This window comes from Chionomys nivalis, chromosome 24, assembly GCF_950005125.1.
Source record: "Chionomys nivalis chromosome 24, mChiNiv1.1, whole genome shotgun sequence".
Classification (NCBI taxonomy): domain Eukaryota; kingdom Metazoa; phylum Chordata; class Mammalia; order Rodentia; family Cricetidae; genus Chionomys; species Chionomys nivalis.
This window is the reverse complement of record NC_080109.1, coordinates 31,709,759-31,734,775: the sequence shown is the minus strand read 5'-3', so window position 1 is coordinate 31,734,775 and position 25,017 is coordinate 31,709,759. Positions and strand designations below refer to the sequence as shown.

General features: G+C 44.5%; 1 pseudogene; it reads left to right on the top strand.

Annotated features, from left to right (window-relative positions):
- Positions 1 to 6,088: 6,088 nt before the first annotated feature.
- Positions 6,089 to 6,645, top strand: LOC130866100 (NHP2-like protein 1; annotated as a pseudogene).
- Positions 6,646 to 25,017: the final 18,372 nt, after the last annotated feature.

Below are 25,017 nucleotides of genomic sequence, written 5' to 3'. Positions count from 1 at the left end.
GCAGAGGTGGGCAGGTAGATGGGAGAGTGGGGATTCCCAGCATTTTTGGTGACGCTTGCGTAATCCAAATGAATGAAAATAAAATGGAAATTGCTGGGGGGAAGGATCATCGGATTCTGCAATAATTATTATTTTCACTTCCAGCGTTTCAGACTTGAACAGAAGTTCCTGCTAACTGCTTCCTGTATCAGCCATCTCTTACTGTGCAACGGATCCCCCAAGCTTAGTGGTTTAAAACAATAATAAACATCCATTAACTCTGATACCTCCTAGGGGCCGTGCGTGCATCAGGAGCAGCTGGACGAGTAGGACTGACTCTCGTCAGACGAGTGGTGAGCTATCACCGCTGACCCTCCAGTGAAGGCTCTGTGGGGTGAGGAGACCCCCTTGCAAGGGCCTCACAACCAGGATTTAGATCTGGGAGGAAGGATCGGGCTTCCCACAAAGACCTCTTTCCGGAGGGCTACAGTGTTGTCCTGACATGGCAGTGGCTTTCCTCAAAATAAGCCATCCAAGGGAGTGAGAGGCAAGCAGAAATGACCCTTTCGTGACTTGCCTTGGCTATATGTTGCATTAATTCAACCAAATTCCTTTTGTTCGAGGCCCTTGCCTAAGCTTAGCTCAAATTCATTCCAGGGGAAAAGAATTGGACTCCATCTTTTGAAAGGACAATCCTGAACTGGATCCTGCTGCTGTCAAAATGCCTGAGATTAGGTGCTGAGTAAAGAAGATGGGGTTGCTTCACGCTGTTTGGAGCCTGAAAGCCTAAACTCAAAGCCCTGTGTGTGATGAAGGCCCTATCTCTTCCTCTAGGATGCTGCTGATTGCAGCATCTTCTGAGGGGAATTAATGCTGTATCTTTTCACAGGATGGGAAGGGACAGACAGCCAAAAGAGGGTTGAGTGACTCTCTCAACCCCTTTCTGATGACCCTAATCTCACTCTTGATAGTGGAGTCATCTCACATCTAACGTCCTCTAAAGACCCCACTTCTTAACACTATGGCACTAGGGCTCAAAACTCCATGTGAATTTTGGAGGAGACGCAAGCATTCAAACCGTAGCAATGTGTCAAAGAGTTTGTGAACATGCTTTTTCCATGCTTGACTTACAAAGAGATTTTGATACATTCATGTGCCAAATAAAATTTCCAACTTATTATACAGTGTCACAGGAGAAGGTGCCTGGAGATTGGCAAGTCCAGCTCCTCAGCCAACAAAAGCTTATCCGTACAGACCGGGAGTTTGAAGGCCCACAGTGGTCACAGGTGGGAAAACCATCAGCTTTGTGATGCAAAGGGGAAAAAAGCAAGGAATAAAGGCAGCACCAAAACACCCCAACACACTCAGTCACGCAATCCTCTTCCTCAGATTCTCCATGAAAAGATGGATTTTGAAATTGGGAAGGCCGTACCTAGTTTCTGCCATTATAAAAGAAATACTTATGGAGAATCAGAAATGATGTTTTTGCCTACAAGATAAGAGCACTGTTGGAGCTACACCAGACGCATGTCAGAATTATAAGTCTGATGCCTGGGAAAGGAATCGAAGATTAGAGTCCTGATGGCTTTGGTGGCTTCTCATTGCTTTGAATGTGGCAATTCAGCCTGCGGCCTTGATTATTTTTGTGGCTGCTGTTGGTTTCGAAAGATCTCCATGTTGCCTGTCTTTCAAGTCTAGAGCAATAACAATTATCTTCTAACTCTTGGTCTGAGTCTGTGCTCTTGGGCTTTCTTTGAATATGAACTGGGATCAGCAGTCTACTTCAGAGGACAGCCCTCAGGGTGCTAGGCTGACTCTAGTCAGAAAGCAAACCACTGTGTCACAGATATCTGCAAAGTTATTGCGGACTCTCAACCTGGTTTCAGTTTCTTTCATCAGGAGTAGAGAGGAAAATACAAAACCCAATGCCCATTGTTCTCTTAAGAGAAAGGCAAGAAGCAGGGTGCTGTGGTTATGGGACTGTGTGTCTTGGGGACCTAGAAAGGAAGAGTGAAGTTCTTGGAGAGAAAGGCAACCATGGCTACAAAAGTCTGAGTGACTACTCATAAATCCCGGGACCTGGGAGCGGCATCTCGCTAGGCCTTGGTGTGAACTTGAGAGACGGAGTCAGACAAACAAAAACCTGAGCGCCATCATGGGTGCAAAGCTTCTGAGTGCTAGGGGTCCAGAGGCATATGCTCCCACGGACCTCTGCACCTGAATTTGTTCTAGCAGAATAGAGATAGCGTTGATCCCAGTCAGACGAATCTTCTCCCTCCCCAGACGAGGCAGATCTATAGCTTTATACCATCTGCTGGGATGACTATGACTAATTAGCAGCTCATAAAGGCCTCTGCCTACAGCTGAGGCAGGCAAGAACAGCAAGGACCTTGTCATGTAACCTGGCAGTTTCCACTTGTAAGAAATTAAGATTTCATCTAGATCTAACCAAGTGTCCTTTTACTCGTGGCCACACTCTTGGGACTCTCTCCACTCTCTTTGAAGACGCTTGCATATGCTACTGTCTTCCTATTAAGGAATTCTAGGCAGTCTGAGGTCCGAGTCCTTTTACCTCTGATAGCTTTACTTAAGAGAACCTTGCCTTTGTGAGATCTGTTTGTACTAGCAGGGAAAGTTGATTTTTTTTTTTTAATACAGCATAGGAAGGGGAAAAAGTTTAAAAAACAAAAAGTGCTACTTTCAGAATAACTGTTTCACGATGTGATGCAATGACCACAAAAATCAAAGGTCTTGGTGCTTCACTGATGGGTGTGTAACCTCAGGAAAGTCACTTTTTGATTCTTTCTTTCCTTAGATGCCTAGTCAATGAGAACTGCATTAAGGTATGTTATAATTCGAAGGGGCTGAACAGGCAATACTTATCACTGTCCATAAAGGTGTCCTAAATACTGTTCTGTGCACGGACATGACCCTCTCTACAAAAGGAGAGAAAACTATTCCTAATGGTACTTGAGAAATATCCAGGCAATCAGAGGGCAGCTGTCTATCATGACAACATCGTCCTTCCTAACATTGTCACTCTGTTCCTCCTAGACCTCCTCCCCCTCTCTCCCTTCTCAGTACTTTCTTACACTCCCTGAGGACCCAGTGTTACCGAGAGAAGAACCAGTTTCTCCAGAGTCATCCCAGACAGTCTTGCCTGTGCCCTCTGCCTGCTGGAGGGTGGAGCTATTGAAATCAATCACAGGAGAAAAGAAAGGCTCTTCCCGCAGGAGAGGTAAAGATTGTTTTTTAACAAATTTAGTTAGTCCCTTTTGCTTCTCAAAATAAACATCTTTGTGCTCAGTAAAAAGCTTTCCAAGACATTACAAGGGGAAGGGAGACTCTTGCCAAAAACTTAAGCCCAGCCAGACAGGAATATGAAAATTTTGCTGCCTGTGGAAACACGTGACCAGGCAGGACTTTGGCATAAAGAGCTGTCATGTGTGCTTAAATAACCGCAGCAGAGTCTTGGGGTGGCTCAGGGTACACAGGCACAGTGGGACTCACACAATTTCTTTGATGGGTCCATTCAATGACAGCTCACAGCACACCCTTAACTATTTATAGAATGTACAAAACCAACTAGACAAATTCGCTTTTGATGGTTGGAGGGGCAAAGCAAGGCTTTCCTTGCTCTCCTTTCCTGGTTCTCACTCTGCTTCCAGTTCTTAGCACTTAAACACTTCACTATGAAATCAGGTCCTAAGAGCCCGACTACAGTTTTATAGGATCGTGACCTTAAATGAAGCATCCTCTTCTGGGGAGCAATACCTCCTCCACGAAACAGTAGGAATAGTGCTTCCTCAACTTACCGAGACATTAGCATCCCATCACTATAGCAAACACCCAAGATATTAAATCCTAGGGTAATAATGCAGTACCCTAGATCTATATTCTAGATCTATATACTACTATCTAGATCTAAACAAGTGTCCTTTACTTGTGGCCAAACTCTCGGGGCTCTCCCCGCTCTCTTGGAAGACGCTTGCATATGCTACTGTCTTCCTATTAAGTAGTAATCTTCAGTCCAAGGGCTTGAAGGGTGGAGACGAGAGAATAAGGAGTTCAAGGTCATTCTTAGTTGTAGCTAGCTCAAGCCATCCTGGACTACAAGAGCTCTTGTCTCAAACCAACAAGACACACACACACAAAGCAAAGAGAAAAGGTATATTTTAGCACGTGATTCAAGGACTTGCAGTAGTGGTAACAGCTCCCCTGCTGGGGCATGTGGTGTGGCATTAACATTGTGAGGACAGAAAGCTTCACACCATGAAGAAGAAAGCAAAGAGAAGAGGAAAAGAGAAAGCAGGGCCCCATGATCCCTGTTGTAGCATAACTTCAATGACCTAAAGACCTCCCATATCTTAAAGATTCCCCATCTTCTAGTAGCAATCCAGGGTGGCCCCCAAGTATTTAATACATGGGTCTTTGTGGGGAGACATGTACAAGATCGAAACTATAACACTTCACTAGAATGCTGAGACAATCAAACGGAATAACATCAGTGAAAACACTGTGGACATTAAAAGATGTTGTACAAAATATAAGTTATTTTTAACTATCTGAGGCTTCTGTTTCTTTGCTCTTTCCTTGGCCTCATTTGTTGCTGTGCCCTTTAGGGAACTTTGTCTTCTTTTCTTAGTCCAAGATTATCACAGTCTTCGTGCCTAGTTTCTTACACGGGCCTGTCAACCACTCAAATCTACATCTACACACGGTCTACACAACACCTCATTCCCAGACTAATCTACAACCTAATGACAGCCTGATTTACACCTGCACTTGTGTCCCAAAGACTGGATGACCCTGGATCCTATGCTGGAGATACAGGACACACCATCAGATCTAAGCCCTTCTTACTGGTAGCTACGTGAATCAGGTCTAGCTAATATTCAGGAAGACAACTCTGTTTCTCAGAGTTTGGGTATATTTGGACACTTGGAGGCAAAAGTTGGAATTTGATGTTCTTTAGCCCTGCCCTTGTGATGAAGACAGGCATGTGTCCTTGAAATAACCTTAACATTACTTGGGTATCACTTTGTTGACTTCCGCATATACCTGCCTCCTCCTCAGATTCCTAATTTGAGGCTGAAGAGTTGCCGGCACTGGATTCCATATTAGGTAAAGACAGCCGATTTCATTTCCTCAGTTTGACTATTAAAGCAGTGAGCTGAGGCCTCCTGTAGCAACATGCCTTACTATTTGTTCTAGGAAATTCTTGCCCAGGAAAATAAACTTGTAGAGCAATAAATAATTTCACTGTTTCCATCAGGAAACTCCAGAAAACCAATTTATTTGGACAATAAATCTGCTCATGTGGTCAAACAGCCTCTTCTCGGGACAACAGATTACTCACCTGGGCAATTGGTTTACTTATTAAACAACTGTTCACTCATCAAAAGTACTTTGAGGACGAGAGATGCGGCTCATTCGGTAGAGAGCTTGCATAGCATTCAAGAGACCCTGGGTGTAATCCCTGGCTCTATATAAGCGAGGTGTGGTGGTACACACCCGTAATCCAAGCACTCAGCAGATGGAGGTAAGAAAATAAGAAAAGCAAGGTTGTTCTTGGCTTCCTAAGGGTTCAAGGCCAACCTGGGCCTCATGAGACACTGTCTCAATTTTTTTTAATCTAACTTTTTAAAAGAGAATTTCTTTTAGATCCTGTTCTTACTCCATCTATAACACCAGTAGTATGAGCATTCCCAACTTTTACAAGGCCCCCACTTTAAGCTCACACTCCAAATCCTGGTTGTTCCTTCTAAGAGGAACACACTGTCTAGGAGGTGGCCTCCCTTTCTTGTAGATTTAGTAAATTTAGCCATGGTTGACCCAAGTTGTTCTGTTGTGAGAATATTGCTTTGTTGGTGTCCTGAGAGTTTGCAGTTAACAACTTGGTGTATCAGACCATAAAAGAAGAAATTTTTTTTTTTTTTTTTTTTTTTTTTTTTTTTTTTTGGTTTTTCGAGACAGGGTTTCTCTGAGAAGAAAATCTTTTTTAAATTGCTTTACATTTAAAATCTGGGACTTCCGCTCGTCTTTCCGTGCGGCGCTTTCGGTCTGTCAGAGCTTTACTGTTCTCGACCCATGGCGAGGCTGGCGCACCGCAGCCATGACAGAGGCTGATGTGAACCCGAAGGCCTATCCCCTCGCAGATGCCCACCTCACCAAGAAGCTGCTGGACCTTGTTCAGCAGTCGTGCAGCTACAAGCAGCTTCGGAAAGGAGCCAATGAAGCCACCAAAACCCTCAACAGAGGCATCTCTGAGTTCACTTGATGGCAGCAGACGCTGAGCCCTTGGAGATCATCCTGCGCCTCCCACTGCTGTGTGAAGACAAGAATGTCCCCTATGTATTTGTGCGCTCAAAGCAGGCCCTAGGATGGGCCTGTGGGGTCTCCAGACCTGTCATCGCCTGTTCTGTTACCACTAAAGAAGGCTCTCAGCTAAAGCAGCAGATCCAGTCCATCCAGCAGTCTATCGAAAGGCTCCTGGTGTAGGCCTGTGGCTCTGCCCTTCCTGTCCGCTCCCACCCTACTCTGTATCATACCATCTGTTAGCATGTAGTGTCTTCAGCCAGTTTCTATTATAAATATTGTACTACATCTGGTTTTTGTATTTTTTATAGTCTTACAGGGTTGTTCTGTCCCATCTCCCCACCCTCTCCTACCATTTTTAAATCTGTTTCACTTAATCTAAGTGGAATGATACCTAAGGCTGTAGAGAGGCAGAATGTCACAGTTTAGCGGTGGGAAGAACCAGGAAACACCTAAGCCAAGGATAGTGTCTGCTTTCACCTGCAAACTCATCCCTCTGTGCAGGACAAGGTGACAGTAACACTGGTCCCTCACGCCTTTGCCTATGAGATCTCCATATATGCCACCATGACTGAAGATCTTTCTTTGGGAAGCAGCCCCGCCCGGCCACCGTCATTTGAAGAGGAAGTCTGATAATGTTAAACCTACGTCCAAGTGCCATTTATTAATGTTGTGGTTATGATATGTGTAACCTTCTGTTCTCACCCCATTCCCTACTGAGGGTACCAAGGCAGTAACAATTCAAAGGGATGGTCTGCAGACTCCTAGGTGGCCTGAGTTTGACTGCCTGGATCTTTTTTTTTTTTTGGATTTTTCGAGACAGGGTTTCTCCGTGGCTTTTGGAGCCTGTCCTGGAACTAGCTCTTCTAGACCAGGCTGGCCTCAAACTCACAGAGATCCGCCTGCCTCTGCCTCCCGAGTGCTGGGATTAAAGGCGTGCGCCACCACCGCCCGGCTAACTGCCTGGATCTTGAAGAGTGACAAGGACAGAATAGTTGGAATAAAGGATACCGGGGCTGAAATTTAGAGCAGAGACGATGCTATCAGGGACATTCTGCCCTTCGTTGAATGGGGATTTCTTGTGGGGCTGTTTGAGACCCACTTTGGGAGCCCTATCCCTTTCCTCCCTCAACATGGGTCAAATGTATTCTCTATCACATGGAGAGAGTGAAAATAATGTTCATTCTGAACATTCTAATAAATATGTTCATATTACATTTTAAAAAAATCTGTTGTTTTTTTTTTAAAAAAAAAACAAGAGTTCTAAAATCATCGTTGTGTGAAAAATAATGGAAAGTTTTTGAGTTCTTATATGATGTGGAATAGAGTTATTTTAAATTACATGGGATGTGGTACATTTGTAATTATTATTTTTTTTTTTTACTGCTTGGAGCTTCCAATAGATTCCAATTAGTCCTGCATACACCCAAAACTTTTTTTTCTGTTTGAAAATGATTCTTAGCTAGTATGTTTGCAATAAAGTAACCACCTAATATTTTAGGAATTTAACTGTAAGTCTCGGGCAGTTGGGTTGGGGGTCCTATCTGAGCTGGTTTGCTCATCATAGTATTCAAATTCACTTTGTAACTTGGGTCTCTTGATCATTTTGAAAGCTGGAATTATATCAAAATGTCATACATAGAAAAGATCACTTGTGGCATTTGTTTAAACCCATGAAACAGCAGTCATTTAGAAAGATGAGTTAGAAAGCAATCTTTCTCTTTTCTATCTTTGTCCCCCGCCCCTTTTTTTGGAAACTAGATTCTTTGCTCATATAATATATCCTGATTACAGTTTCCTCTCCCTCTCCTCCTCCCAGGTTCCTCTACCTCCCCTCCCCTCTGGATTCACTTACTTTCCATTTCTCATTGGAAAAGAACAGGCTTCTAAAAGATAACAACCAAACAAGATAAGATAAAATATAATAAATAAAAACAATAAGATTAAATATATATATATATATATATATATATATTATATCAAGTCTGAACAAGGCAACCTAACAGAAGGAAAAGAGTCCTAAGAGCAGAGATGAGAATCAGACACACACTCAGGAGTTCCATTAAAAATACCAAGCTAACGGCTATCATATATACACAGAGAATCGGGTTCTGACCTGTGTTGGCCCTGTGCTTGCTGCATTGGTCTCCACGAGCTCCTATGAGCCTTAATCAGCTGACTTAGAGAGCCTTGCTCTCACATTCTTTCCAGCTTCACTTCTGAGGGGTTCCCTGAACACTGAGGGGAGGTGTTTGATACAGCATCCTACTTAGAACTGTGAGTTTCGAACACTTTCACTGTGTGTAACGTCTGGCTGTAGGTCTCTGCATTTGTTCCTGTCTGCTACAGGAAGAAGCCTCTCTGAAGATGACAAAATGAGGCACTGATCTATAGAACAGAGTATCAATAGGAATCTTTTTTTAGACCAGTAGTGTTGGATCTTACCCTAGGTCTCTGGGCTATCTAGTCTCTGGTTCTTGGTCACCCAAGCACTGTTGGAAATGGGATCCATCTCATGGAGTGGACCTTAAGTCAAACCAGACATTGGTTGGCCACTCCCACAAGTCTGTGCCATCATTTGCCGTAGCATGTCTTACAGGTAAGACAGATTGAAGGTCAAAGGTTCTGCGACTGGGTTGGTGCACACGTTTCTTTTGGTAGACTCAAGAGTGCATTCCCAACCAAAGACACTAGAATGTAAGGATGAAGGTTCCACGTGGGCACCAGTTCCACTTCTTCGTGTTCAATGAGTTGTGTGGGTGTTGTCCTCGGCAATGGGGCCCCACCGTCAGTCTGCAGAGAGCAGCCCATTGTCTCGGCAACAATCTGGATTGTTTGGGGATTTCCATGGGATCTCTTTAGCTAGCGACTCAATTGACGGTAACTCACTCCTAGTACTGGAAGCCTCATTTGGTGACAACAAATGACCAGTTGAGACTCCATATACCCCATTATTAGACCTCATTAAAATCATCTTTGTATATTGTATGAAGTTTCCACCATATTAGGTTTCCATACCATCCCTCAAATGCCTCTAAATTGGAGCTCGCTCTTGCTGTAATCTCTCCCTCAATCCTATTTCTCTTCCCATTCCCAGTCTTCCTCATTCCTGATCCACCCATAAAATCTATTCTAGTGCTCCCTCCCAGGGATATCCATGTGCCTCCCCCCACCCACTAACACCCAGTCCCTTCTTCTATACCTAGCCTCTCTGCATCTACAGATTGTAGGTTGGTTATCATTTACCTAATGGCTAATATCCACGTTAGTTAGAAAATCATCTTGCCACCACAATCTGAGCTCAAGAAACCTCACCAATTCTTAGAAAGCCAGGGAGTTGGAGTGGATGTAGCAACTGTGATGTTTTGTCCATTTTGACAACTTTCCATGGCTTTGCTCATTTTCTAAAGCTTTTTGTCTTTAAAGGAAAATATCTGGGGCTAGAGAGATGGCTCCATGAGTAAGACACTTGAATGCAAGCATTAGGAACTGAGTTCAAAACCCACCACCTACACAAAAACCTGGAAGTGGTCACCCACACCTGTAACCCCACCACTGTGGGGAGCTGAGATAGGAAGATTACTGGGGTTTGCTAGCTGCTTAGCTCCAGGTTTAGTGAGAGACCTTATCTAAAAGGAATAACACACAAGTGATAGAGACAGACATCTAACATCCTCCTCTGGGCAGTACACACATCCATATAAGCATATGACAAAAAAAAAAACACATGTATACTCCACTCACACAGAAAAACAAGTAAATTACTATTTTTAAAAGAAAGAAAGTAATTTAAAATATTTATGACGGAATGTTTGAATTTAGCAGTTGGCTTCTATTGGCTCCTAAAGACATAAAATCGTTTTAAATTTTGTGCCCCATGGCAAGTTGAGTCTTAATTTTACTTGAGTTTTATTTCAGAGAATCCAAAAGTGGTAGTTATTTTAAGTCAGAATGTTTTGCATAAAGTGTGCAACATGGGCTTGCTTCCTAGGCAGGTAGCCTAGGAACACTTACTTTTCTGGGTACCGTGAGCTTCAAGGAGACCAGGATGTTTTCAAATATGTTAATCCTGACAATTTTTGTGAGTATCGACCTCTTTTAAAGCTAGTGAAACCAAAGCTTAGACTTTGGTAGGCTACTGAAGACTTCAGGCATGTCAACATCAAGTATTGTAGTAGCCGGTTGCAAAGCTGGCTGTTTTCACTCAGCACTCTAGTCTAGGGCAGACTTGAGTGCCAGTCATCTTGTTCTTTTCATCTGGTCACTAAGCAGCACAACACACGATTTCACTCTCAAAGGATGTATGAAAGAGCCTGAAGCAGGAACCGCAGTTCCGAGTTCCTTATACATCCATCCATAGGCTTCTGCCAGGCATGAAGCAGGAACCGCAGTTCAAAGTTCCTTATACATCCATAGGCTTCTGCCAGGCATTACTGCACAGGTAAATCAACAAACTAAGATGTAACATGAGCCAAAGGTTAACTCCTGAATTTGCTCATTCATCTCCTCCACTTGAAGACAGTTTGCTATTGCCAATCTCTATACACTGTGATGTTTAATACCATCAACTTGGCTGGGTCCAGAATCGCCAAGGACACAGTCTTCAGACACCCCTTGTGGGGGAGGATCTAGATTAGGTTGAGGTAGGAAGGCCCACCTTAATTGTGGATAGCATCAGCCGCTTCTCTTTGTTGGGGTATTTTAGTGAAGTAAGAGGAAAAGTAACCACGACAACACATACCCACCTTAGCAATGCAGAGGAAGGAAATGCTCCTTCCTCTTCCATCACTAGTCTCAGGGTGGTGATGCTACAGAAAGAGAGATAAAGGGAAAACAGAGATAAGCAAGAATAAAGTGCTCGCATTAATTTAGTTGCGCAACATGGGAGCTTTTGTGAAGAAAGGAAGAGTCAAGAGGCCAAGTGGGCTTGTGCATGTCCCGTGTTACAGTTTGATAAAGGGTAGACTGTTGTAAGAAATAATATATATATATATGACTGACAGGTAAGAGAGTGTGGTCTGACAATAGCACACTGGGAAAGCGAGCAAGGCCTGCTAGCTCACTGTGTCTTTTCAAAGAAGACCCCAGACATCTCTTCTAGAATGGCATCTCTCAGATGAGGGTACTTGAGCTTGTTTTGGGGAAGAAGAGGGAGCCAGAAAGGTCTGCCTGTTCCTGCTGTTTCCTGAAGAATTTCTTCACCTGACAACAGTCATCGGGCTAGGATGTAGCTCGGTGATCAATCAGTTACTGAGAATGCATACTATACTGGTTTGATTCCCAGCACTGAAAAAAAAAAATCTGTATGTTGAGAAGTCATAATTAGCTTAGGGACACATTATAACCATTCTCCATTTTATTTAAAAAAAAAATGTTTCCTGTGGCACAGGCCTTTGTTCCCAGCACTCAGAAGGCAGAGCCAGGTGGATCTCTGTTCAAGGCCAGCCTGGTCTACATAGCAAGTCCAACACTGCCTTCAAAAGAAAAAGAAAAAAGCTACTTTCTTCTGGAAATGGTGTCACAGATTTGTAATCCCAGCACTAGGGGGATGAAGGCAAGAGGATAACAAGTTCGGGCCTAGCCTGGGCAACTTAGGTAGACATGGTCACAAAATACAAAACACAGAAAACACTTTCACAACCTACAAATCATGATTTTCATGCTATTTCATTTTATAAAATGATCAAATGACCCAAGCATTCACTTTTATGGATCTATTCTACGCTGAGAGGTGTTCAAGAGTTAGCAGCACTTTCTGTTCTTACAGAGGGCCTGAGTTCAGTTTCTGCATGCTTCCAGCGTGGCTGCGTCCTGGAAACCAGATGGGGTGGAGACAGAATAAAGAAAAGACAGACACACATGACAGCAAAGCTGGGGTCAGGCGGGCTGTGCACGCTCTGGTGGAGTGGTACAAGCTAATGGTGGCAACCAGGAACCTCTGTACAGCGGGGGCTAGTTAATCTGAGTAGGCAGTCTCTCTAGGCAAGCAATCTCCGGCTATAAACATACTGGAAAAGGAGCAGGAAGTTGCAGTTGCTAGTTTTTGCGCACACTGGCCAATCATTTGTAAACATTACTGCTTTGTCAGTTTTCCATGCATCCTAGACGTGGCTGAGCCTATTTGGGCAATACACATTCACTCAGGACTTCGTTCGTGCATGGCTTCTTACACTCCCCACAAGTTCCCAGTGTCTACACAGGGTGGTTCATAGCCTCCTTTAGTCCCAGTTCCCTGGGGATCTAATCCTCTCGCTGACCTCTGTGGGCACCTGTGCACACATGAGGCACACACGGGCATTCAGGCCAACACACACGCACACAAAATAAAAGAGAATCTTTTTTCTTTTTCTTTCTTTCTATTTTTTTCTGCATCTTATCTCCTCCCAGAGTCTGTCTCCCATTCTATTTCATTTTTTTCTTTTTCAAACTTCTTAGATTTCTGGACAGTCATCACATCCTGAAAATGCCGCATGCACATCTCTATTCTGTTTGTGGAGAGGGGAAAGTCACTGGGAACTTTTCATAGTAGCTCTCATGACAGAACATTGCTGTCTGTCCTCTCCCCTCCCTCTTCGGCCTCCTCCTCTGAAGCCTGCACAGAATGCTGACACGAAACCCAAGTAAAGCTTGTTTCCTGTAACTGGAAGGGCTAAAGCTTTCAGGAAAGAGACACATTCATTCTCTGACTGTCCTGTGGCCACCCAGACGGCGTGAGTTCTGGAACAGGAGGCTCCAGAAGAAATGCCAGAGGATGGAAAGGGAAGAGTTTCCAGTTAACTTGGGGGAGGTTATGGGATGTCTATAAAACCAGACCTTTCTAGGGGCTAGAGAGAAATGAAGTGCATTTGCTGCTTTTGCAGAGGATCCAAGTTCTGTTTGCAGCTCTAACACCAGGCTGCTTACAACTGTTACTCCGGCTCTGGGAGATCACATGCCTCTTCTGACTTGTGTGGGCACCTACACTCCCATGCACATACCCACTCCAGACAGACAGACAGACAGGCAGACCACACACATATACACATACATACCTTCAGAAGATTTTTTTTTGCCTACAGAATTTAAATTTTTACACTTGAGAACTTTGTACATGTGTACAATGAAGTACAGCCATGTAATCCTCATTTCTCTCCACAACCGCCCTATACTTCCCTAACATGACCTCCTCAATTTCCCCTTCTCCTCCCCTTCCCCCACTAGTTCCAGTAAGTGCCATGAGGCCACGTGCTGGAGGTAGGAAATATACCAGCTGCTACGTCCTCAAAAAGAAGAATGGTAATCTCTCCCTTGACAACTATCTGCTGCCACAAGTTCCTCAGTAAGGGGTGGGATCTGGAGATGGCTTGAATTGGCTGGCTTGTTCTTATGTAGAGCTTTTGCAAGTTTAAAACAAACAAGCAAACAAACAACAACAACAACAAAAGCATGATCTTTGTTGGAACTAGGAGCGTCCCTGGAGGACTCACCACGTAAGACAAGAGATCTCTGGGAACAGACATAGTAAAAGCTCTTGTGACAATTCTCTCTTCTTTCTTTTCTTTTCTTTTTTCTTTTTGAGACAGGCTTTCTCTGTGTAACTCTGGCTGTCTGGAACTCACTCTGTAGACCAGCTGCCTCAAATCCACAAAGATCCACCTGCCCTTGCCTCCCAAATTCTGGGATTAAAGGCATGTGCTGTCGCCACTGCCACCACCCGGTCTCATCATTATTCTTGTCTATCTTTCTTTAGTAAATTTATTTTTCTGTGGCAGAATCCCTAAACAATAGCCTTCAGGGAATAATTTCAAACGTTGTTCATTGGAGTCTAGTGGACTCCCAATGCCAAAATCCTAGAGGCTGAGGCAGGAGCATCTCCAGACAGAGCCAGCTGGGCTACAGGGTAAGACTGCTTCAAGGGGTTTGTAAAATAAAAGGCATATCTCCGTTGATAGAACGCGTCTTTGCAAACATGGATGGAGCCCTGGGTTTGATCCTGGCACTACATACACCTGGCTTTGTCAAAAACCTGACATCTAAGCACGGGGGACCTAAAGTAAGAGCATCAGAAGTTCAAGGTCCTCTTCGTTTATTTGGAAAGTTTCAGGCCAACCTGAGACACACGAGACCCTGTCTCAAAACAACTACAACAACCAAACCAAAAAAAAGAATAACATAAATTTTTATTTTTATCATTTTAAGTTTTAAACTCTGTGTCTGTGCCCATGTGTCTGAGTGTGTGTGTGTGTGTGTGTGTGTGTGTGTGTGTGTGTGTATGCATGCACATGTTTAAAGGGCATCAGATTCCCTGGAGCTGGAGTTACAGGCAGTTGACAGCCATCTGATTTTCTGAAACCTGAACTCAATTCTCTGCAAGAGCACTGTGCCCTTGAAACCACTGGGCCACCTTTCCAGCCCCCAAATGGAATAGGCAAAATAATGCATCTGCTCTTCTCAAGGCAGGTAAGCAATGAGACAAAGCCACCATCTGTTGCTTTATTTCCGGACTGATATTTCTGCCTTTCTAGGGTTTTCCTCTTGTCCTTTCTTTCCTTATACACTTTAGATATTTCAGTAGTAACTGTGATTGTGGGGAGCTTAAAGGATGCCAACTTCTTGACAATGGGGCCTTAAGACTTATCAAAGTTCTACGTGTGTCCTGCGTCTGTGCCACTAGAAACAGTCATAGACTATTAAAACGGCCAGTCACTCCATTCCTCAGCAAATGACTTACTCACCAGGAACTCTTGGGTGGTGGTGGATGTAGCAATACAGGGATGGCTTCTCCTGTGAAAACAGTGACTGAGGCCTCAACAGACTTGAAGGGAGCCTTCCCGAGTATGATGGAATAACTGAAGGTCATGATGCTAGATGGTGGCCATCTTCACCTGAAGAGTCACAGAGGGCCTTCAAAGGGAAGGTGGGGCAGGATCTTAGACCTGGAGGAAAACTGTAAACTCTGTTTCAGCACTCTTACCTTGTATTTATACATGGGTACTGAGAATCTGTGTAAGACGAGCGTGCATACATATGTGTGTGTGTGTGTGAGTGTGTGATGAAGAGATGAGAGAGATTAAAGTTTACTGGCCCCGCCACACAACTGTCCCATACAATGCCTGTGCAGGAATAGCATGGAAGGAAACCACTTGGCATTAAACAGTTCTTTGAACATCTTAAGTCACGGAGACTCTTTCTCAAGGAGGATGCCCTTGAGTAACACACAGATGACACGCAAGGCGTGACTTCTCTTCTCACGGTGCTGGTGCATCAGGGAGCCAGGTGGTGCGCTGTAATCAGGCTGCCTGTCTGTCTCAGCCACCCCACAGTTAAGACCCAAAATAATCACACAGAAACTATATTATTTAAATCACTGTTTGGCCCATTAGCTCTAGCTTCTTATTGGCTAACTCTTACATCTTAATTTAACCCATCTCCATTAATCTGTGCATCACCACAAGGTCGTGGACTACCAGCAAAGTTTCAGCGTGTCTGTCTCCAGCAGCACCACCATGGCTTCTCTCTGACTCCACCTTTCTTTCTCCCAGCAATCAGTTTAGTCCCCATCCCAATGTCTGTCCGTCCATTCCCCCACCCAGCTAGGTTCTGCGTTGTTATAGGTCCAAAGCAGTTTCTTTATTCATTCGTGGTAATCACAGCATACAGAGGGGACTCCCACATCAGTGGTGGCCACTCTGCTTCTGCCAAGCCAGAGGGGTAAGTCTTCTAGGATAAGACAGACTTCCTTCAGGGCACACACGGGTGACTGGGGTCCCTTGCTTGTACCTCAGATGAAGCAGTCCTTACTGTTCTGGAATGGGTACAGCATAAAATACAGGGAACTGCCAAAACAGGCTCCTCTAACAAGTAGGTTTTCTGAAAAGGGGAAAGAGAAAGTTCATCCCTAAACAGTTTCGATGGGTCATAAAAATAAGGAACAAAGGCACTACAAGGTGCCTAAAGCGAAAATATCATTGATGTCTACTCAGAGGTGCTGGTCCCATATACACCAGACAGGAGCAGGTTTGTTTGCAAGTGTGACCCCAAACAGTGGTCTAATAAGATCATGTCTTCTTTTATTATAAAAGAAGACATCTCCAGGTGAGTATTACATGTCAGTAACTGAGGCAGAATCCATCTCTTTTTTTAACTTTTATCCCCAAGACAACATCGAAGTTCCAGATTGTTCCTGTGTTTTGGGTAGCTCTAAGGAGACAAAGGAGACACCCACACTGAGAGCAGGGGTATTTGGGAGGCATCTCTACAACAGACCAGCTTTGCAGTCTTGGCAACTTCCAGCTACTACTTACTGTTCGCTGATGACTCAGAGGTAATATTTGTTAGACATAAAGAATCCGATGGTCCCGTGTGGGATAAGTCTCTAGGAAGGATGGTTCTCCTTTATTTTCCTATAAAGAGTTCCCTGTTACCAAGGCTCCGTTTTTCCTGAAGTGCACTTGAGATATTCCTCCCCACCTTTCCTCACTCATCCTCCAACCAAAGCCCATGGCTACATAGCAAGTTTGAGGCCAGCCTGGGCTACTTGAGCCAAACTGCTCTTCCCCAGCACTCCTTCTCCTAGGAGTCCACTGCAAAGGTCATTTGGGGTGACTCATCCAAACAAGCACTCCTTCCAAGCTGGACAGTGGAGAACCATACATGGTGAGGCTGCCATAAAGTCGTGGTACACCCTGTGATCGCAGGGGGCTGTGCTCTGCGAAGAGCATCTGCTCGTGCCTGGAGAGGTGTAGCATCTGCGAGGGAGTCATCCTCCAGCTTCCTCTTCTAACAAGTCACTTGAAAACCGGCAGTTCTCCTGCAAGGACCCTCCTGTTGTCCCACAGAGGAGCATCTGCTGCCTTCCCCCTCCAGGCGATGTCCGAAGGACATGGTCAGAGTGAGTTCCTTCTCCTTTCATTTGCCTGGTCCTTACCCTGTGCTGCCCACCACCTAGAAGCCCAAGTCACAGGTCTGCTTATTCAGCACCGAGCAGTCTCTCCAGCCATGGCTACCTGAGTCAGCGTGTGCACAACGGTCACTTGAATTCATTTTTTTTTTCTTTGTAAAAGGAAAAGGAAAAAAAAAAAAACTTTGTGGCTTAAAAGTAGAAGTGTCAAGATGGTGTTACAATTATAGCACCAAAGTCTGGAGAGATGCCTCAGACAGGGAAAGCATTAAAATATAGAAAGCTGGCTTTCTAAAATAGCTTTATGGCACTGGTTTAAACGGTTTGGATTTCTCCCCTTTAAAGTTTATTTTACTTTTTCTTCTTTTGATTGTATCCAGTCATCTGAAAGATAAGTGGTAAGGAGCCTTGTTAGTAGTGGAGGTAGGCGGAGCATCAGCCTTCCACAAAGCAACTGGAAGGAGGCCGTTCAGATCCAGAATGTCTCTTATGTGGCTGCTTATTCTTCCTTCGTGCGTGTGCTGGGGACCGGCCGAGGAGCCTTTGCTCATCGTGGGTAAGCATGCTGTCTCTGAGCTGCTCCTCACCCCAGGCTTAAGGAGCAGAAATTATTAAATGAGCTATCAAAAGGACATTAGGAAAGAGGGCGACAGAGGGGACTTCAAGTGCGATGATTCAGAAAGTAGCTGTGTGCAGGTAAGAAGGTCTAACGTCCTGAGCTAAAGGCCAAGGCCATTTCCCTCACAGGCTTGAAAACAAGGAAAAAGAAAATTAGGCAACCCCAAGTAACTCCACCGCGCAACTGTCACCCAGAGCCTTTCTTCACCAATGACAAACGTCAAGGGTATTTCTAAATTAATTGGACACACCACAAGGCACGGCAGTCTCAAACGCTTACCCTTCGGAAGACTTGGGGTTGATGTCTTTGAGCCCGTGCCTTCATGGAGATCTTTAATCTTCAGCAAAAAAAAAAAAAAAAAAAAAAAAAAAAAAAATGTGAGGTAAGCTGTATAGCACTTCTAATTTTTACATTAGAGCAAAGGTTTCTGTTCAGGAAGATTGCTAATGGACCGCGCCGCAGTATCTTGAGACGTGCAGCAGCCCGAAAACCTACCTGGGCAGCTACTCGGCCCAACTGTGAAATGCAGAGAAGAGCCTGCGGTGTTTTTCATTCTGTTTCCATCACCCTTATTCATGAGTGCCACCCACCATGAAAAACGCACCTCTCCTCAAGGAGAGCGAGCAGAACGAGGCAGGATCCTAGCTCCGCTAGCCACTTCTTCTGACTTCGTATCAGCACCTGCTGCTCTTGGGTAGCATTTCCTGTTTCGTGTAAATATAGCCTTCCAAAAATTCTCTTTTTTGTCCTACGCCTACACCGCAAAGAGATAAAAGTCAGAAATTTTAGTTTAAAGTTCATTCTTTTAAGTTTATGTAACCAACTTGCGAGTGCTGGTGTTATAACTGTAGACAATTCAAGCTCAGGGGGGGGGGGGTTGTGCAGGATGAGGGAAGGCGCCACAGATAACTTAGGGATGCACCCTTGGTGAAAAATGAATCTCTGAACCAAAGTGTCAGGCAGTTCAGTGAGCAAAACAGTAGCAGTATAAGGCCCTGGCCGAGGGCAGGTTTGCTATGCATGGTGTTGTTTGAGGTACCTGCAGGGCATCCATCACCCGATACAGAAACGCTCTGTGATAAAACTACCTCAAAGGAAACCGGCAAATTTGTGTAAACAGAAAGACTTCCGCAAGCTGAGAAATGGGAATGACGGGGCATTAAGACCTGGAGGAAAACCCACATTGATTGTTTGTTCATTCATTTAGCAAAGATTCATTGCATATCTGTTTAGTACCCGATATTGGAAAGTCCTGCCATTACCAAGATGGATAAAATAGTCTCTGCGCTGTAACTCTTGGGTCCTATCAGAACAAATGCCTTCCATAGATACTTAACAGATGTACACCCATAGGTGCACCGAAGAACACGGCAGAAACTTAGTAATCGCTGTTCATGAAATTCCACATGGAAAACAACGGCAGCGGGAACCAGAGAGCACACAGTGAACATGTTTCAGTAAGGGAAATCACACAGCTACCAGGCTGCGGCTGAATGCTGCAAACAGTGCCAACATCAGGGCATCATTCTCCATTCTACATAACATTTAAGCACGGCCCTAGAGCACAGAGCATGGTTTTCCATGAAGATGAGGAGTAACAGGTTAGTGAGGAAGGGGGCTGTTGGGTACCGTTTTGATTTACGAGCTGAGTGGTAGGCACCCAGGTGTGATTATATGTGCCTCTCTGCTCGTGGGTCCTCATCAAGAAGAATTCAACAAGACTCCAAAGAAGAATCAGCGAGTTAGACTTACCAGGGCAAAGGAAGATTATGGTCAGGGAGATGAGAGGGAGCCACAGGACTGGTCCCATCTACTCTTATTCAAAGCATCTTCATCTGCCCCTTTGGGCTGGAGGCCTTGAGATATGTTTCTCTACCCCAACATGTTCACTTGGAACATTTTGACCTAGAAAATATCTATTCCTTATCGAGATTGCTCCAGCCCTTGTTGTTGGTGCCTTGGCCACTTGTCTCAAGCTTAGTCAACAGGGTCAGGTGAAGATGAATGGATTCAGGCTCTCTCTCGCAACAACATTATCTAAGCCACTTTCCTTCTCTTCCCCCTTCATTTTTCCTCTTTGTCCTTGTTGGCACAACTCGGATGCCATGTTGTCATTTCTCTGATACTCTGTCAACATTTCTAACAAGCCCTTTTCTGGGAAGATGCAATCACCGGATTAACAGCACACCTAATCAAGGTATCCCTAGTTCCCTCTCACTGGGACACAAAGCTTTTCTGGATGTCTCTTACAATTAGTCAAGAGTTTTCTGTACCTTTGTGTGTTGTGGTTCTTTTCTAATTCCTGAGAATCCATGATCTATATATAAAACAATTTGTTGTAGAAACTGGCTTAAACAAGCTTACTTTTACTGAGAAGGTCCCCTCCTGGGCCTGGTGGGTTGTTTAGAGATGGGTCTCATGTAGCACAGGCTGGCCTCCATCTTACTATGTAGCTGAGGATGACCTTGAACTTCTGAGCCTCCTACCTCTACCTCCTGAGCACTGGAGTTACAGGAATATGCCTCTACGCCCAGAGTTATGGGGTGCTGGAGATCAAACCAAGGCTTTGTGCAGACCAGGGGACCATTCTACTCACTGGGCTACGTCCCTTGCTATCCTTTTGATGTTGGACTTGCTCCTCTATCTCCTATGGTGGTTCATCCTACAGATGCTGGGTTCCGTTTCAGGTTTAGCCACACATCCATGCCAAGCCTTAATCTGCCTTACTTTAATATGCTTTGAGACTCTGCCTGCTTTCTTGCCACATCTCTCAGTTTTGTTTTTAGCTTCTATTCCATGTAGCACTTGACTTCGACAGTGGCTTCTTCCTCTATTAATGGTTACCAGGTACATAATCAACAGCAAGAGCCTAAAACCCCCAAGTCCAAGTCCTGGGCCCTTTCCATCCCAGAGTGTCTCTGGGAAAAGACTTCCTTTCCGATTCTTCCCATGCTCAGCATCTTTTGAATTTAGAGACCTGCAGCTGTCTTGGAAGATGGGAGACTGCGCCACTCTTCCCAGAAGGGGTGTCAGGGAACTCACAGCCAGGGCGACGCCGAGCCATCGCTCCTACCGAAAACTCCGCCTACCATTCCCAGCACTTGAGAGTGTGGACCAACACTGGGTGCAAAGCCAACTGAAATCAACTGCCGAGTAATTGACTGCCATCCCATTAACTCTCTTACACAGTTTTGCAAGTCAGCTCGCCCTATTTTCATCATGATGGTCTGAACGGCTATGGTACCTCTTTACTATTAACATCCTTTCTTCCCCAAGACTAGCAAAAAAAAAAAGTTAATAATTGTTGAAGCTAGATAATCATGGACTTTGGTACAATGATCTCCCTTTTAAAATGAAATAATAAAACTGGAAAATAATTCTTTCCTCGCGCCTGAGTCGGATATCCAGAAGATGCCGAAAGCTCGAGTTGGGTCGCTGTCACTAACTGGGAGAGCTTAGAAGCTCTTTTGACTCGATGGCTCAAACAAGCTCCCGCCTCCTCTGGTGCACAAGACCACTGCATTTGATGCTATTTATTACAACTGAACCCTGTTCATGTGGTATCTGCCTCATCTCTGCGGAAGCCCATCTAGTATCAAAAGCCTCTGCATGCTGTATGTTCAAAGCAGCCGGCAATGAATAGAAAGCCGGGACTGTCCTAGATCAGGGGACCGTCGCATCACCCAGAAACTGAGAGATGATTACAAGGCACCTACCTGTCTGAGCTCTGTATGGTCCTGCTAGAGGGAAGCAAAACACTCATCAGGAACACTTTTCTCAAATGAAAACTGACATTGTGCATGCAGCTGAGACCTTTAAAGAAAGATGAGCACATTGAGAAAAAGGTCAAGAACCTTAAGTCCAGTGTGGAAAGGAGGTTTCTGTGCCACCTCGGAGATGGGGTGAATGTCAGAGAAGAGGCACAATGACAGTCACTGACGGGGATCCTCTGCTTCCTGCCAGTGACGATTTCATGGCTTTGGGGCTTTCTTCTATATTCTTTTTGAGTGTTTTAAACTCCTATCTTTATTTTATCTTTTTGTATGGATGTGGCATGTATGTTTGCATGTCCATATGGGTTCAGGCTGCACATACATGTGTGTGTATGCATGTGTGCATATGTGTGTGTGGAAGTCAGAGGTCAGGGTCGGGTGGCTTATTTTTGGAGGCAGGGTCTTTTTGTGAACTCAGTGCTCATTGATTGGCTAGACTGTCTGGCCAATGAGCTCTAGGGATATGCTTGTCTTGGCCACTGCCCCCAGTCTAGGGTCACAGACACTTAAGACGCTTTGCAGCCTTTTTTTTTTTTTTTTTTTTTAATAATGTGGGTGCTGCGGAATCTGAACTCAGGTCCTGGCGCTTATGCAGCAAACGCATTATCAATCTAGCTATCCAACTCCTAACTCTCAGTTCCATAAAGTACTGTATTCTGCTCACGCTTTCTTCAAAATGATGCACCTTCCTACTGATTAAGTCTGAGACAAACCTTCTCCCGAATGTCAGAGAGCATTTCAGATCCAAGTTCAACTTCTGAATATCGAGCTTTTAAGTGCACGGGAACGTGTCAGCCACAAGGAAATGATATACCAAATGCAGACCGGGTCCCCTTCTAGAGAAACAAGTCTGTTTCCATACCAAATTGGTGTGCAAAACCAGAAAGGTCAAGTGAGGTGGAGGCTATCACAGAATAGAAGAGACTTAAAAATACAAGGAACCAATCCTGGACCCCAGATTTAAACCAGCCGGCTGCCTGCTCTTCTATAAAAGGCACGATGCATTTCCCATTGGTTAGCTGGTGCCACTCAATAGCAGGAAAGCGAGTGCCAAGCCACGTAAGTTACACTGTCATTTTAAAAGAAGTGGGAAGTGTGGCTAGCTTAGGTGTGCACTTACTATTCGCTCTGCACTTTGGGATGGAGAGATCCTGAACAAGAAAACGGTTTCTTGCACGTTAGATGAAAAATGACTAAGCGCCAAAGCAGGTTCATAGCTCCCCACCTGTTGCCTCACGTACGTTATCAGCTGACCACCTGCATCCGTCAAGGTGCACACAGGGGTGAGAGCCGATCTTTCCTGCATAGTGACCGTGCTAAACACGCCCTGTCCAGAGCACCTGTGGATAGAGCAGCGGTACTTTGGTCTAATGGAAGGTGGAAATTGTTTGACCAAATCGAACCCTGCTTTAAAATGCTAGGGTAGAGAAATGGCTGTCTGGGTGAAGGTGCTATCCACCGAGTCCGGTGACCTAAGTTGGATGCCTGGGACCCACATGGTAGAGAAGAGACGAGGATCCCCAAAGCTGTCCTATGACCTCCACGTGTGGACCATAGTATGGGCACGAATACATTCACACGTGCACATACAAGCACACACACAGATTAATTATTAATTAATTTTTAAAAATTGGGAGGAGACTTGTCTCAGCAGTTAAAGCACTGGCTTCTCATCGAGAGGAGCAGGACCCATAAGGGGCAGCTCACAGCCATCTGTAACTCCGGCTCCAGGGGATCCAATGCCCTCTTCTAGCTTCCATGGGCACGGAGACTCATGTGACACACAGCTAAGTAAATCAAAGTGAATTCTTTTTAAAATCCTACACGTTCTTACTTTGGGCTTTAAAGAATTACAGTTTCCCAACACTTTCACTTAAATGAGTACACGTTGCTAAAATTGGATGTTCAAGGTTTTGCTTCATATTGAGGAAAAAAAAAACAATAACACTGGATTACTTAAGTTTTATTGTGTGGTATTAAAATAGCCGTGTTGTGCGTGAGAAGCGTTTGTAGAAAACACTGTGGCTACTGATGAAGTTATCACTGCGGTCATTAATTTCTCTGTCTTCCCTTTCCTCCATTTCCTCCAATTCAACCCCCACTGATCATATTTCCGAACAAGTTTAATAAGCTTTTAAAAAGCATATCCCACTGGCTTATATTTTAACTCTGTATTTATTCCTTCATTTTACATGTTTTGATTTTCAGCACACAGCAGTAGGGACCTATGGGCTGATTTTTCCTGTGCAAAAACTGAGAAGCTTGAGATTACATAAACCACTTCCTCTGGAGTCTTACAGCAGCTGAATGCCTTGCTATGTATAACCAGCATATGTGTGTGTGCACGCATACATCTGCATATCAATATATGCATTGATACATTCGCCTTAGTGAAATCCTCAGGACCTCGAAGAAGAAAACCAGATGGGGAGTTTGGGGACTCTAATCGGAAGATGGAGGCTCTTGGCAAACTTCAGGTCTGGCAAACAATAATAACAGAAGGGCAGAGAAGTGTTTCCTAATACCGTCAAAGAATAGAGGGGAGACGTGAAACTAACAAGTCCGATTTTGTTTATATTTTGATAAACAGGCATTTGAAAAATTAACCAAGATCTTCATAATATTTATAGCTTTGCGGTGTGCGCTTTGTTGTTTCATTTATTGCACCGTAATTCTTAAAATGGAAGGGGCTCTTCGCAGCAGAGGAAGTGGGAGAAATGGAAACATTTATTTTATGTGAACCCTACAGGAAGAACTCGGAGCGTGGGAGAGGTGGGGCAGGTGGGAACAGCTGCACAAAAGAAGCCCTGAGCCAAATCCCAAGGATTTGGGGTAAGAAAGTGATGTGGGTTTATGTCAAAAAGAGAAGTGCAGTTGAGGACTGCGAGTGTGGCTAGCGGGTAGAGCGCTCGCTCGCCTAGCATGCAAAAAGCAAAAAGCTGGGGTTTGATCCCTAGCACCAGATAAACCGGACTTGATGGTGCACACCTGCACTCCCAGCACTTGGAAGACTATTTAGAAAGTTTAGATGAGCCTAGCATACATGAGAACCTGCTTCGAGAAAGAGGGAGGGAAAACTCTCCACCCGTTTACTCCCCTGCACACTAGAATCTCTGGAGGATTTAGCCTCCTGGCCATGCTAGGGCAAACTCCCAGCCAGCAAGAGTAAGTTAAGGTGGTGCCAGGAACTAAGAGTTGAAAAGGCCCCAGGTGTTTATTGTGCAGTATCAGGGTTTAGAACCACTGAGGTAAGGTGTTTTCCTTAATAAGTTTTTTCTTGCAGGGTCAGCTTCTGAAGATGTTTCAAGTTTATTATATGCAATTACTATAGCCTGCCTTTATGTGAGTAATGACCTCTCAGTTCTCTGGGCTGGTGTCTAGGAAGCCCTCAAGGGTAGGAAACAAAAAAAAATATTCCGCGCTCTCAAATATTTAAAGAGAAAAGAAAA